Source organism: Acinonyx jubatus, chromosome E4 (assembly GCF_027475565.1).
Source record: "Acinonyx jubatus isolate Ajub_Pintada_27869175 chromosome E4, VMU_Ajub_asm_v1.0, whole genome shotgun sequence".
In the NCBI taxonomy this organism is placed as follows: Eukaryota; Metazoa; Chordata; class Mammalia; order Carnivora; family Felidae; genus Acinonyx; species Acinonyx jubatus.
In genome coordinates, this window is record NC_069395.1 from 27,183,701 (window position 1) to 27,199,233 (window position 15,533).

Sequence of the window (15,533 nt, forward strand, 5' to 3'; positions counted from 1 at the left end):
CCCCTTACCTCCCTACCGGTGCCCCCATCTCCCCTTCCATGCTTACCTCCCCTTTCCCCTTCCAATCACTGTCCATGCGTATCTCCTGAGGGCTTGAGCTCAAGCACCATCTCTGTCCCCCAAGCTAATGGAGAATTATTCTCAGGAAAGAGAACTGATGGTCATTGAGCATTCGCTGCAAACAAGGCACATGAATGCATGCATGCATGGGTGCACTTGCTCCACAGATGGGGTGTTTTCTGTGCCAAGCGCCGGTCTCTGTGCTTGGTATTAGGTAAAGGACGCTGGCCTCTCCACAGCTCACATTTTGGGCAAAGAGACAGCCAACATGGAAATAAATACACAAGACAATTACAGGTTGCCGTATGTCCTTTGAAGGAAATGAACAGATTATGTCAGGGGATAGAGCTTTCCAGCCTTTTCTGTGTCATGACACACAGAGAAAATGAGAACATCTGGATGACACGGAAAACGGACGAGGCTGCCCATGGGCGGTGATGGCGCCCCCACCGAGGGCAGAGAGTTTCAGCGTCCTGGGAGCTCCCCACTTCCCTTTAAACCAATCCAGCCAGTAACCAGCATGTCTTCTGCCCACACACCGCCCTGGAGTGAGTGCCAGGGGCTGGGGCCCGCCCGGCTCTGTGCCGAGGAGCTGGCTCAGCGCAGCAACTTGCCCAGTTGTTATTTTCCAATGCAGCCTCTGAGATGGATGGAGTGCCCTCCTGAGCATCTAAACAGCTCCTGAGACCCACAGGGGTGGAACGGGAGGCCTCCCTAGGACTCCATTTGCTTCTGTCCTGTGCCTGCAGAATCCGTGGCTTTCTTCTTCACGGCGATGATACTTTAAGGTCCCTCTCACCCTGGACACCTCTCCAAGCGACAAAGCCCCCTGCTCTGTGAAGGTTTATAGGGATGGGAAGGGGAACGATTGGAGGGGAGGGAGAAACCAGATCCCCTCACCCCATCTAGAGAGCAAGCACTAGAAGGGACTTTGGGAACCTCATTTCCAATCTCCTTATCGTTCCAATGGGAGAAATGGGGACCCTGGCTGACTCTGACACCTTCAGTGTGGTGCCCCCGCCCCTACTCTGATCATAGGGTCCTCGTGTCCCCGGAGCACCCAGACGCCTTGAAGGCACCCAGTTCGCTTGTGCCTCCTTAAGTTTTCTTACACATAATCCTTGCTATCTTGCTGCAACTGAAGCCCATTCCCACCTCTTGGACCGCCAGCAGGACGGCCAGCCTGGTGCACACACTGAAAGTCAGAGACTGGAATTTGCAGCCTACTAGATCAACCCTTTCTCTGTAAAATGAGACAGTGGACCCCACTTCAGAGGGTAAGGACAGACGAAATAACATAAGGGAAGTAGTCTGTGAACACCCCACCAATGCTCCTGTGCCTGAGCTCCTACCCCTCGAAGCCCCTAGAAACGCTCCCACTTGGAAAACCTCCAGTGTCTCTAGACGTTCAGCAAAACACAGCCTAACGGCTCTGCAGATATCTGGCTCCGGGCTCGTTACTGATGATCTGGAAGTGCTCCCCACACATCCCATGGTGTAAGAAGCTCTAGATGAGTCTAGGGGGCAAGACCAAAGGAGCACGGACCGTTCTGCCGGGAGAGAAGGCTGACATTGCCATGGCTGCCGCGAGGTTGGGGGAAGCGGGTTTCCAGGGTGAGCCTCAGCAGGACCAAATGGGGCTGCGGCTGTGGAAGGCTGGGGGCCAGGCACCCCCGCTCCTGACCCCACCATCGCGGCCCATCGCACATCCGATTTATATCCATTTATCGTTTACAGAGCCCTGTACATTCACGTCTCAGGTGATCCCCACAACCACCCTGGGAACGCAGCACGTAATGGGATTACCATTTCACAGATTAGGAACTCCAGGCCCCAAAACGGCCGATAACTTATCAGGGACTCGTGACTCTGAGACCAGTTCTCCTTCGGGGCACCAGGCTCCCTACAGGTCACTTAGATACAGGCTGACTGGCAGAGTGGCAATGCCCCTTTCCTACGAGCTTTAAAATGGGAACATCTGGACCCTGTCCAAAGAGGGTCTGCCCAGAGAAACGGGGATGGACAAGGTGACCTCATGTTGTCATCTAGCCTGGGGACTAGGGGGACGGGGGGGGGGGCGGGGGGCACCCAGGACCCACACCCGGGCAATGATGACCCACTGAGAGAGGAGGTGGGTACGGACAGTAACCCAGGTGCGAGAGAGGGAGGACGCAACTTCTCACTAGAGAGGCGCCCACACCCCTCCTCCCCTCACCCTTCCTGACTGTCTGGAGCCCCGGGGTTAAAGCTTTCCTGGGGCTCCTCCAGGGCCAGGTCCCAGCAGACCTGCAGCTTAGGGTATCAGTTCTCATCTGTTTTTCTTGCTATTTTCTCCATGGTGGGAAAGGGCTGGACCCAGGACCTTAGCTGAGGTGGGGCGGGCTCTCACAGGAAGGGCTGTGTCCCAGGGCCAGGGAGAAACTCACCTCTCCCCACACGTGGGAAAGAGAAACAGAGGCTGCAAGTCCTGGGGCGCACATGGGGTGGGGCAAGTTGAATGTTCTCCAATGCTTGGGGCTATCCCTCCCAAGTTGGGGCCTGAGGCCACACCACCCCCACGGCTGTGTTGGGAACTAGCCAGACAGACGGCTGTCCTCAGGAGCGTGCAGTCTCAGATAGACATGGAGGGGGGGGGGCGGCGGGGGAGCAAACTTTGGAGACATCAAAACACAGGGCAGGCAGCACCTTCCGGACGTCATTGAAGGCACCAGCCCCATCACCTCCAGTATCTCCCTCACAGTGCTGAAAATCCCACCATTGGTGAGATAGATCCCTTTGGGTTAAGAATTGGCCTCTATGGGTATGATTTTTAAAAGCCAAGACAGCACTAACTCCAGAGTATGAATTCGCTTATGAGCCAGCACCTTCCTGATGACAGTGAAAACATGGAAAGACTGTGCACCTGGAGTAGAGGGGTGGCAGGCTCCGAGAGGGAGAGGAAGAGCTTCGGGAAAGAGGGGCGGGGAGTTCCCATCCCTGAGCGCCGGCCCGGCTGAATGAGGAAGAATCTCCTACCACAGATGCCGCCAGAGCAAGTGTGGTTCAGAGGCGGACATAGGGGGAAGGTCTACAAATCCCACGCTCAAGAGGGCAGGGCAGAGGATGCCGTTGCCACACCCCTGCACACTCTGGCAGGGGTGCCACACGGGAAGGGGAGGTTCCGGAGGCTAAGGGAGGGGGGGCATCGAAAAAATAACAGCTAATTGATCAGGAAAGATGACAAGAACAATGCCGATAGGAGCTAACACTTACTGATATTTTTCGTGAGCCAGGCACTGACTAAAGACAGTCCTATGAGTTAGGTATTGTTATGGTTATTATTTCCATTTTTTTCAACTACAGGAACCGAGACTCCGATGATGAGACCCGTCCAAGGTCCCTCAGCCAGACAGAGGCAGAGACAGAACTTCTAAGATTCAGATCGTTCCAAGTCCAAAGCTCAGGCTGGACCCAACTCTGGCACTCCCGTAAGTTGGGGTTGAGGGGGGTTGGAGGGTGGAACCCCAGAGTGGAAGGGAGCCATGGTGAGCCTTGCCTGCTCCAGACAAGCTGCTTGGATTGAGCCGTTCTGAAGATGCCATTAGACCTGCCTGGGAGCCTCCCTCCTCCCTCCGGGTCTGACCTCTTCATAGCCCCCAGACTGGTCTGTTCATGAGCCGCCTAGATGTTTAGCAGCAGGTGTCGGGGCAACCAAGCGGGCAGGGTACCTCCCTTTGATTCACTAAACAGATACTCACTGGGCACCTTTAGGGTTCAGAAACATTGAAATATTGAAGAGAACGGGCTCTCATGAAAGTAACTTTCTCGAAGCAAGGGGACAGGAAATGGACGTAAAAAACAAACCGATCATCTCAGACAGTGAAGTCAACAGGACTCCCCGAGGGAGTGAGCAGCTGCTGGGCAGAGGGGACCCTCTGAGGAGGACACACTGAACTGAGCACCGAACGATCACCAAGAGCCAACCAGGCAACGATGGGGGTGGTGGCGGCGGGGGGTGGGCAGAGCCTTCCGGCAGAAGGCACGGCCGGTCCGCTTGAAAACTACAAAAATTTGAAAACACACTAGTAATAGGCCTTAAGTGTGGAGGGCTTCATGCTGCTATAGTAAGTTGGTTTTGAAAATTATAAACAAAACAAAACAAGGTAAGGCAGGTGCAGGTGCTGAGGCTGGAGGTCAAGGCACAGAGAGCAGCAAGGGAGGCCAGTGAGGGCAGGGACCAGGGCGGGTCGGTCACAGCTATGGCCAGGGACACACCCAGGGCCGGGAGGGGCACAGTAAAGGTTCTGGGGTATATTCTAAGTGCAGGGAAGCCATGGCACATAAAAGAGTAATGTCATCCAACGTCTGTTTTTAAAAGCTCCCTCGGACCGCCATGTGGAGAATGAGTTGTGGCCGGGAAAGCAAGAAAACCACAGGGAGGCTATTTTAGCCATCCAGGCAAGAGATTAGGTGGTGTTCTCTGGTCGGCACAGGGGCAGGGGACAATGGACGGCTTTAAGACGCACTTGGGAACCGAGCCAATGGGACCTGCTGCTGAGTCTGGCCATCCAGGTGAGAGGAAGAATCATCAGGCTGATGCTCATGTTGTGATCCTGGCCACTGGGCAGAGGGAGATACCGTTTCCTAAGTCTCCCCGACCCCTGGCTCCTCCGGGGGCCCCTCCCCTTACTCTGAACCCCAGTCCTCTTGCCCACGAGGTCCGCACCGCATCGCTGGGCCCTCGCTTCTGTCCAGCTGGGGGCAGATGCTTTCTGTCCATCTCCCCTCATTCAGATCTCAGCTCAGACATCACTTCCTCAGAGAAGCTTCCCTGACCGCCCTGCAAGACAGCCCCCATCACCCTGTACCTCTTGCCCTGTTTAATTCCTTTTTTTTTCTTTTTTCTTTTAGAGAGAGTGAGAGAGAGAGAGTGCAAGAGTAGAGGAGAGAGGCAGAGAGAGAGAGAGAGAGAGAGAGAGAGAGAGAGAGAAAGAGAGAATCTCAAGCAGGCTCCACGCTCAATGCAGGGTTCGATCCCACCCCCCCTGGGATGATGACCCAGGCCAAAATCAAGCCAAAATCCATCAGACACTCAGCCGACACAGGAAGTGATAAGCTCTATCAGGAAAATTAGGGCCACCCGGGTGCCCCTAATTTTCCTGATAGAGCTTATCACTTCCTGTCTCTCTCTCTCTCATTCTGTCTTCACATATATATACACATATATGCATTTATCATCTGTTTCTCTCCAGCAGAATGTGAGCTCCGCTCAGGACAGGGCCCTATTTTGCAGGCTCACCACCGCAACCCCAGTACCTTGAACAGCGTTCAATCATTATTTGCTGAACAAATGAATAGATACGTGTAGAAATGGGTAAGTGAATCCACACAGCCATTTATTCAATCACTTATGATTTATCCCATGATAAATAAAATTTATTCAGTGAGAAATAAAAAAGGATTTATTCGATCATCTACGATTGGTTGAGGACCTATCACAGGAGTACATCTCAGGGCACCAGAAATAAAGATTAAATGGTAGCTGCTCAGTTGGAGAAGGTCAGATAAGAAAGGCATAGCCAGAGCCCTGGAAGTAATCATAGTGCCATGGATGAGAAAAAACCATTCCCTGGTTCATTCCCCGCTGCCCTGGGAGCTGTGGGAGCCCACTGATGAATTGGGTAACTGCTGGTCTCCTGCTTAGGTCCTGGGACGTAAGACCGCTCTGACGAGGGCCTCTTACGAGAGGTATGAGAAAGAGCCCCCAGGTCACCAGCCAGCCCCCAACACTTCCACGGCGGCCCAAAGCCCTGTGCTGCCCCTGCAAACCGCGGCCAGAACTAACTTCCCCAGTCTTCCAGCCTGTAGCCCAGAGAAGATGTCTCCATCTCAAGCGAAATCCTAGTGGGAGCCATGGGCGTGCCCCTCCTCATGGGTCCCGTGCCTCATGAATAGGCTCCTTTTCACAGATAAGATTACTTCCAGTCAGAGGCCCTAGCTGTGCACAGAGGGGAGGCCTCTCCCTGCCCAGAGCCTCCGAGGGAGGATCTTCCTGCGCATGATGAGGCACTGACTTTTCGGTGGACCCTGAGAACGTGAGCAAAAACCCTCCTCAAAGCAGGCCAAAGCTCCGAAAGTCACCTGGTGATGAACAGACCACAAGACAGGGGCAGGAAAGAAGAATCTGACAGAGAAAAGAGAAGGGGGGAGACCCGAAAGATCTCTCTTTGGTGGATGGAGAACTTGCCAAACAGAGGAAGTGTTCAGGGCACTTTGTCACTGCACACACAAGACCTGGGCCTGAAGCTGGCTGTCCCCAGCCTCCCTCCTCCTTCTGCCCTGCTGTGTGTCACCAGGGGCTGAGCCCTGCAGGCTGCGTTTCCCAAGCTCCTGAGTCGGTGGGGGTCTGCGGGGGAGCACTGAAGCACCGAGGGAGGAGAGGAAAGCCAGGATCTTTCTACCCCTCTCTGTGAGTCTTATGCAGCCGTTACATCGGCTCCTTGGCCTTACCTCCCAGCAGACGTGCCCACCGTGGTCCCAGCTTCCACCAGCCCCTGGGCCCCAGGACCCACCTCCTCCCTTTGTCCCTCGGCCCAGGGCTACCTTCCCGTGGCTTCTAATCTCTGGGTTACCTCGCTATCCCGTTTGGCCTCTCAGATGCTTCCTCACCTGCGGAACCAATTCCTGGCATTCAAGGCCCTCAGCCGTAAACACCTCAATGATCTCTGAGTTCCCCGTTAGACCCCAGCCGCTCAGAAGTGAAGCCAGAACAGGAAGAACTGAACACAGTCATCACAGAGAACTCCCTGCCAGGGGGATGAGAGAACTGACCAGACTCTTCACAAGTATGTGTTGACTCAGAAGAGAGAGAGAGAAAGAGAGAGAGAGAGGGAGGGAGAGAAGCCACATGGCCGTTTTGGAAAGGGCTGAATGTGGCCTTGTTGGAAGACAGGGGTGATGAAATGTCCTGTCAACTGTTGAGGCCAGGGAAGGTCCTCAGGTCTGGCTGTCCCTGTTTCCCAGTCACGTGGCCAGAGCACTGGGCCCGAGGGCTGGGGAAGGGAGCGGGGAGCTGTCAGCGAGTATCTGCAGCCCTACGGGTTGGAGAGTCGGGAACTGAACCCTCCACCTCTCCTTCCCTCTTCCTCGGTGTCTGAGAAGGAGCGAGGCTACATTGTTCTGCTCCCCTCCTTCCTGCCTCCCTTCTTATCAAGAATCTTGGCCACTTGCAACTGGAAACTTGGATCTCAAGACCAGGGAAGTAAGGCTTTCAGACTATTAAACTACTTCCTGCAGAGAAATTCTGCCTCCCAAAGGAGAACAGGAAACCAGATACAATCAAAGGTGCTGGGCACACTCCAGGGGCCAAATATTTAACAGTTACATTGCCCAGGGGAGTCTGGATCAGGGGTCACGGGGAGGGGCCAGGATGCCTGGGTCCTAGTAACCCTGCCTTGAATTTTGCTCCCTTCAGACCCTGTGGCATCAGCTACAGTGTCTGAAACGAGTGTCACCAGTCCCCAAGAGGGAAGGAAATCTGTCTGATACCTCCAGGACCAGCCCAAAGGCTACAGAGAGAAGGAGCGGATGCTCTGAGCAACTTGAAAGAAAAGAGCCGGATAAATTGATTAGGTCATTAGTGTAAATGGGCCTTGGAAATATCTCCTGGTCACTTGCTAAGGACAGATCACTCCACAGCCTGGTGGGCAGACCATCAAGTGTGCATATGTGATTCAGAAACCAGCCGCCTCCCCACCCCTCCCCGCTAGAGATTCAGAGCCTCTCCCTTGGATCTGGGAGTGAGCAGAAAAAAACATAGCTCCTGCCCTAAAGGAACTCTCTGTCTGACAGGTAGGCACAGCCCCTGCCCAAAGGGAGCGGCCAGGGTGACCAGAGAGCAGCCCCTGCCGAAACACACAAGGCCGAGGTTCCCGGCATGAAGCCCAGGCTCACAGGCTGCACGTGTAGCTGGCATCACCAGTCCTGCCCCAGGCCTGCGTGCCACCCCACGAAGCACCTCTTCTCTGTGGGTGTGCCTTCCCTGATCCTTACAGAGAGGGATCTGGATTTGTCAGAGCTGCAAAGGCGGCTGCAGGGGGTAGGGCGTAGGGAGCAGGGTTCTCTGATTCGGAGGAGGCACGTTTTCCAAATACATCTGCCTGCCATCCTCAGTCCTTTCCCCCAGCCCAGGGTGAGTCGGAATGTCCCCGAACAGACGATGCCCTGGGTGATTTTGAGATGCAGTCACCTCCTCCCCACCCACCATGGGAAGCAGCTCTCTGACTCCCAAGGCCAGGTGTGGCCCCACATCCCAGTGACCGGGTGGCCCTGGAGAAGGAGGGGGTCTGACCTGATCAGTCAGCTCAGGGAAACCGGACCCAGACCTCGGCATTCCTGGCCATGTCCTGCTCTGAGACTTAATTCTCTCCTGCTGTCAGGTAAGGCCAGGATGGCAAAAAGACCAAGGCCAAATGGCCCCACCTGCCGAGGGTGACTTTCTGACTCATCTGGTGGGTGGGACGGAAAAACCCACCCTGTCTGCATACGGATTTAATGGCCTGTGAGTGGTTGGTGCAGCGAGGCCTTTACTGTGACGACCGTGGTGGTGAAGGGCCAAATTCCTTTTCCAGTGAAGTGGAAAGACCTGCCTCTGGGGAGAGGGACCTGATGGGATCATTTCCACAGGCCTCTCTGGCCTCTTCAGACAGTGGCCACTGACAAGAGGCAGCCAAGAATCTTCCACTGTGTCTGGCACGTCAGCGGGGCAGGGCAGGAGGGACCTGGGAACGTGTGCACCTCCCTGGGCTCGAGGGCACAGAGGGGCCCATGCTGCCTGTCCGCGTGGCAGCAACCTCAGGACCCCCAAAGAGACAGAGTCCTCCCTTGGGGTCCTTCCTTGTGGTGTGGGTCAGGAGAGAGGGGTTCCGGTCCAGGCTCTGCTGGGACTGAGCTGGTCTGGGTGAGACCCCTCCCCTTTGGGGCATCTGTGTCCTCAATCGAGATGATGTGGGACTAAGCCAGATGTCTCCCAAGCTCTGCACAGTGTGCCCCCTCTTCTGGAATGCGTTCGATCATCCTATATAGAGAGCTGAGCTTGGCGCTAACAGAAAGCGGGGCTGGAGGGGTGGGGGGGTGGCCTGAGACCCAAACTCCTCTCCCAGTGCGGGGAGGAGGGGCCCGAGGGCTGTGGGGGTGAGGCACACACAGTCTCCCAGAAGGGAGTTCCTCCCCTCAGCTTTCGTGTTCTAGCTATGTGCCCCACAGACAGGATGATGGGCAGTGACAAAGGCCAGAAAGAGAAGCGTGTGTGTGGGGTGAGTGAAGGAGTAAGTGAATGAATGAAGTGTGCTGCACAGTCAGAGTTCGCTCTGTTGAATGAGTTGAATGAGTTCAAGCTGCGGCTCCACCAGTTAACAGCTCGTAGCCTTGAGCAAGTAACGACTGGAGCCTCAGCTCTGTCCTCGGCACAATGGCCTTCCTGAGAAGACTGCCCTTTGCTGGCTCACTGTGACCGCGGGGCTGGTGCGCCAACTTGTCTAGGCCCTGGGTCAATAGTGGCAGCTGGGGCCTAGCGTTGTCACCTCACCTTATCACGTCACCACCCAGGGGACACCCCTGACTCCACTGGAAAATACGGTCAGCTCCTAAAGAGATACAAAGCAGGTTGCAGGGACACAGATTAAAAAGTTGTTGGGGCACCTGGGTGGCTCAGTCGGTTAAGCGTCCGACTTCGACTCAGGTCACGATCTCGCAGTCTGTGAGTTCGAGCCCCGCGTCAGGCTCTGTGCTGACAGCTCGGAGCCTGGAGCCTGCTTCTGATTCTGCCCCTCCCTCTCTCTCTGCCCCTCCCCTGTTCATGCTCTGTCTCTCTGTCTCAAAAATAAACATTAAAAAAAAAAATTTTTTTTTAAAAGTTGCTTGCTTCATTTTGGAAGACTGGCCACATGGCTTCAGTTTCTCTTTGCAGGAGCTCTCCCACCTAACTCAACCTTGGTACAGAATTAGTCTGTGTTCCCTGATCTGCCTGGGGTGGGGAGGGGACAGGGGAGGGTGGGAGCTTGCTCAGCCCAGCACGAAACCCCACACAGGGCCCTGGAGGAGCCATACTCCCTAGCTGGGCCCAGTAAAGCTCTCTTGGGGGAAGTGGCCCGTGTGGAGACTGCAGACAGCGGCAGGGCAGACTCAGGAGGAGCCCACGTTCTTTCTCCTTCCTCCCTTCTGAGCATCTCCTGGCCTAGAAACCACGGGATAGTCAGCATCTGCCTAAAAGCCTATGTCCATCAAGGGACCATAATGTAACCCCCGCCAGGGAGATCCCATGCAGACTCCAGAGCATCCCAAAGGCAGTAGCCCAGCTGGGACCCAGGAGACAGGCCTTTTGCGCCGTGGCTGAGTCTGGAGTCACAGGCAATGCCTCTGCCAGACCCTCCCCAGCCTAGGAGACGGGGATGATCGTCCTGGGGAGGCAACTGTTCCCAGGGGGCTTCCTAACGTTCAGAGCCTCTAGCCCTCTCCTCTAGAAAAGATGTGACAGATGGCAGGATGTGGGAGGACAGAGAGGGCAGGGGCAATTCCCCACCTTGGAAATCTTTCCAGAGTCCACTCCCACCATCAGGCCTCCACTCCAGAGCCTCTGCTTTTGTGTCAGGAAATCCTTCCCAGGTCTAACTCCAGTCCCTTCTGCTGCCTCACCATCCAAAAGCGGGACTGCTCTTAGGACCTGGAAGGAGCTGTGTGTTCCCCCCAGGTCCTGGCCTTTCTCCCCACAGACATCCAGCTCAGTGGGGTTTGGAGCTCAAATAACAGCAGTGAGAACCCCAGCACTTTCCCACGGTTGCTGGTCGGCATCTCCCGATGCTTTGTTTGCCGTGTATCTCACTGCATGTGTGCATTTTCACCGAGCCCCACACGGCCAAGTCCCCGGCCAGGCCCAGCCCAGACTCCAGTCCTTCCCAGTCAACAGCGCACGGGGGAGAACGGGGCAACAGCCGCTGGCCCTTAGCCCTGCCAGCGCCCCCCACCCTGCATTGGCTCAGGTGGCCCCCCTCTATTCTGCCCCAGCCACGGAAATGAGCTGGGGGGGGCCCCAGAAGCAGTGGAAGGGGGGGCACCTGCACCCACACTCCCCCGGGTGGACTCAGGGAGGGCACAGATCCCCCTTTCCAGGACAGCACGTGGCAGGAGGTAGGATGTTGGCTCTCCTGGGTCACAGTTGGAGCCTGACACCCTCCTCCTCTCCACATGGGACAATAAGTTGAATTCTTTGTTTTCCTCTGGAGCATAAAACCCCAAGTACCCCCAGAGCAGCACCCAGGTCTGCTTCAGTGTTGTGTCCTAGCAGCTGCCGCGGTGCCTGGCACACGGTAGGCACCCAATAATATTCGGGGAAGGAAAACGGATTCGTATAAAACGCTCAATTAAAACCAGAGAAGGCTGAAAAAGAGGGGGCAGGTGGAAGAAATAAGGAACAAATCTAATGACATAGAAAGCAATTCCAAACACAGTAGATATTAATCCAACCATGTCAATAATCACTTTTTTTTAAATTTTTTTTTCAACGTTTTTTATTTATTTTGGGGACAGAGAGAGACAGAGCATGAACGGGGGAGGGGCAGAGAGAGACGGAGACACACAATCGGAAACAGGCTCCAGGCTCCGAGCCATCAGCCCAGAGCCTGATGCAGGGCTCGAACTCACAGACCGCGAGATCGTGACTTGGCTGAAGTCGGACGCTTAACCGACTGCGCCACCCAGGCACCCCAATAATCACTTTTAATGTGGATAAAGTCAGGGGCGCCCGGGCAGCGCAGTCGGTTAAGCATCCGACTCTTGATCTCGGCTCAGGTCATGGTCTCACGGTTCATGAGTTCAAGCCCCGCTTTGGTCTCTGCACTGGCAGCACAGAGCCTGCTTGGGATTCTCTGTTTCCGCCTCTCTCTCTCTCCCTCTTTTTCTCAAAATAAATAAATAAACATTGAAAAAAAAAAAAGAAGTGTGGATAAAGTCGGAGGGAGGGTCAGAGGAAGCCTGCTCCCTCCCAGCAGACAGAAGACTCTGCACCAAGCACACACAGATCAGGCACCTGCTATGGGATCCTCAGGATTTCATGCTTGGGTCCTGCTTCTGTCACCCAGCCCAGTACATTTAGCCACTTAATTCGATAGTTGTAGCAAGAGTCTAACCACACTTCCTTCTGCTGCACGGCCAGCCCTGGGAGGAGGTGGGGCCCAGCCTGTTCTCTGCTCTGCAGGGAGCTGCCCTGCACCCCTGTCCTTTGCACAGAGCAGCCAGAGCGGCTGGCAGCGTCCCAGAGCAGGGGCCCGGCGAGGCAGCTTCTCTGAGGGCTGATCGATAAACTCATTTTCAGTCACTCCCGCTTCTGCAAAGCCCTGTAAATCACTCACATCTGCTACGACCCTGGATGGCGGAATCTCACATTACGATGTGTGTGGGGGAGGAGGAAGCTTATTAAATCAAAGCCCTTTTTTTTATTTCCATCTACCATTCACGAAAACTTCAAAGCATCGTGCTCAGAGCTGGAAAAAGAGGATGCAGAGGGCTGGCAGTAATGGGCCTTGGGGACTCAACCAGGCAAGAATCAGGCAGGACACGCACTGCCGCCCCAGGGGTGAGGGAGGTGAGGCTGGGGGCACCGAAGTGGCTTTCCTGATACCAATGCTGACGATCTGGGCTACTTGGAAGGTCCACCTTCGGGGGCCCCCAACATTTAAATCTTGCAGAGGCCCGACCACGTACCCCTCTCTTTCCTCCGACCTCCGCGGCTGGTACTCACATCCCTGACAGCCACACACCGGTTGGCCGGGGAGCAAGAAGTTCCAGGTTAACCCAGCCCTAGCAGGCTCTTAACAGGCATTAGAGGGCCTGCCTTTGAATCAGATTCAAACTTGCCGCGTCAGCAAATTGTATCACCTCACAGAATCCTGGCTTCTGCGTCTGTAAAATGGAGCTGAGCTCTGCCGGGCCCAGCTCCCGGTGTGTCCCTTGTCACCATCTGGCATTGAGTTTTGCACACAGTCTCTCCTTCCCTCTTTTCTCAGTCATCCCGGGAGTGATTTGCCCAAGGTCATAGAGCTGCTGACCGGAACTGGAATCACAGCTCAGGCTGCCTCCAAAGGTGGTGTTTTGTGTTTCACACATCTGTGTTCCCGTGAGGCTGTGAGGGAAGGGAGGATAGGGACCGTAGCCTTTCATCCCTTGGTGTCCCTTGTTGTCTGAGCCTCTCAGACTATAATAGGTGTGGGTGGCAGGACCCAATGGCACTCGGCACAATATCTGGCACAAGAGTAGCTCCCCACACCCTTGTTTGGGGAGAGGCTGACTGAGGAGCCCAGAAAAAAAGGAAAGGCATTGTCTTGTATCCTACAGGAAACAGGAACACAAGTCCCCGCCAGGTTCATCGCAAAGCCACCCGTGTGACCTGTTCCTCTTAATGGATAGCTCCCCCCACCGTGCAGACAGAAAAGAGCCACCATGGGAGAAGAAAGGATAAAGACGCTCCCCACCTTGGCAACATGATAATGACACAGCCCGGCACCATCGCAAAGCGCTTTGCAGCCAGGGATCCTACTTGTTGCAAACAGCTTGCCAGGTTAAAAAAGAACAGACTGTTGCCATTTTACAGATTGGAAAACTGAGGCCCAGGAAGGTTCGGTGCGTGCCCAAAGCCACAGCTTGCCTGGCTAGTGTCTGAGTTGAAACTGAATCCAGGTTCCTCTGATTTGGGCCCAGTGCTCTTTGCAGGATGCACTCTCCCTGTGGGTAGAAGAGAGGTCCTCCTGAGCCCCTCACAGCACCCCCCTGCCGCCAGGACCCAGCCCAGGGCCTGCTGGGAGGCCTCTCTAGCCCGTCTCCACCACTCTCACCTCTGTGGACCTCGTGGGATCATTTCCGCTGCCCTGATGCTGACAACGCCTCCAGATTTAGCTTCGCTGCGCTTGTGATTCAAGCGGCCGGGCAAACGAGCACGTGCGGGCCCCGGGGCCTGAGAGAAAGCAGGCGGGGCCTAAAGGAAACCAGGCGGCAGGCCAGGCCTGCACCCACTGGCAATTTCTGCCCCAGAAGTCTCAGCCATCTTAGCTCAGGCTGTGCCGATCCACCTCGCTGTCTGCAAAATCTTGTGTCCCGTGTCTATCGCCGCCCAGAAGCTCTCTGAGGACAGGGGCTGCGGTTCCCCGTCTGGAAATCCCTGAGCACAGTGGCAGTGGGGAGTGGGTATTTCACAAGTGGCATCCACTTTGGTATCTGGCAGGTGCCAAGCTCCAATCCAAGTGTTGCTCCTTAGGAGCTGGGTCACAATTTTCAAGGGACTCTACCTCCCCGGTTCCTTATTTCTTTATGTGTAAAATGATGCTGATCGCAGCCTTGCAGGACTACATAAAATCAAATATGCTGACAAAGAAGGCGCTCAGTGCTGCTCCCGACACCGAGGAGATGCTCCCCGGGCGAGCACTCCCTTCCCACCAGCCCGCACCTCTCCTTCCTCGGGACCCCCTCATCCCTGCACTCACGGAAGAGCCTGGAGCAGGAAGGGAGGTGCCCAAACACTCTCTCCAGGGCAGTGATGGAACACACCCCTACCTGTGCACAGGGCTTTCTGCGCCTCCCAGGCCTGCCACTTCCCCAAGGCTGAGCTCCCCAACGACGGCAGGCCTTGGCATGCATGTAAAGGAACCCCTCAAGCCACACTGGTGGATGGGAGTGTCAGCTGTCCACCCCAATCGCACCAGAGACAGAAGACGCGCGCGCGCGCGCGCGCACACACACACACACACACACACACACACACACACACACACACACCATTATCCATCCATCCTCCCCCCTCCCACCAAACAGCAGGAAGGGGAAGAACAAGCCCCATGACCCTGGAGGGAGCCGTTAGGTTTTCACGCATCACCCTCTCAAGAGTCGCGTGAGGCAAATATTATTACTTCCATTTTCATACGTAGCACCTGAGGCTCAGAGTCTTTGCCTAAGGTCAGAACACGTAAGTAGCAGAGCCCAGGCTGGGAGGGCAGTGTGGCCAGCCTGACTCCCGAGGCACTCGGGCCTCTGTGCCCCTCGGCTCCCCTATCCTTCATCAGGCTCCGCACCGACACCGCTGAGCGGATCCTGGTAACACCCCCGAGAAGCCTGCGTCCTTTCTACCAGTGAAGGTGGGGCGAGGTGGGGTGGCTTGTCCAAGTGGCAGACCCGTCCGCCTCTTGGTTCCCAGCCCCCAGTCTCCCTCTGGACTGGCCAGACTGGGAAATCGCTTCTCCCCCCGTCCCCCACCCCCCCCCACCCCGGTTCAGGAGAAGGCCCCCTGTCCTTGATTCTCCTCACAGGTGTTTCCCTTGAACATTTTTCCTTCAAGCCTTGCCTGCAGTCGGAGCTCAGACCCAGGCCGCGTACTGACAGGCCTTTTCTAGGCCCCTCCTCGCCTAACTGACTCCAGCAGCGGGAGGAGACATCTCTGCGGACCCCTGGAGGGC

The 15,533-nt window shown here is 55.6% G+C and overlaps 1 protein-coding gene across 2 annotated transcripts in view; it reads right to left on the bottom strand.

The window, feature by feature from the left end:
- Positions 1-15,533, bottom strand: part of ADORA1 (adenosine A1 receptor) — a 34,263-nt gene that overhangs the window by 2,588 nt on the left and 16,142 nt on the right. The gene's annotated exons all lie outside the window — the stretch shown is intronic.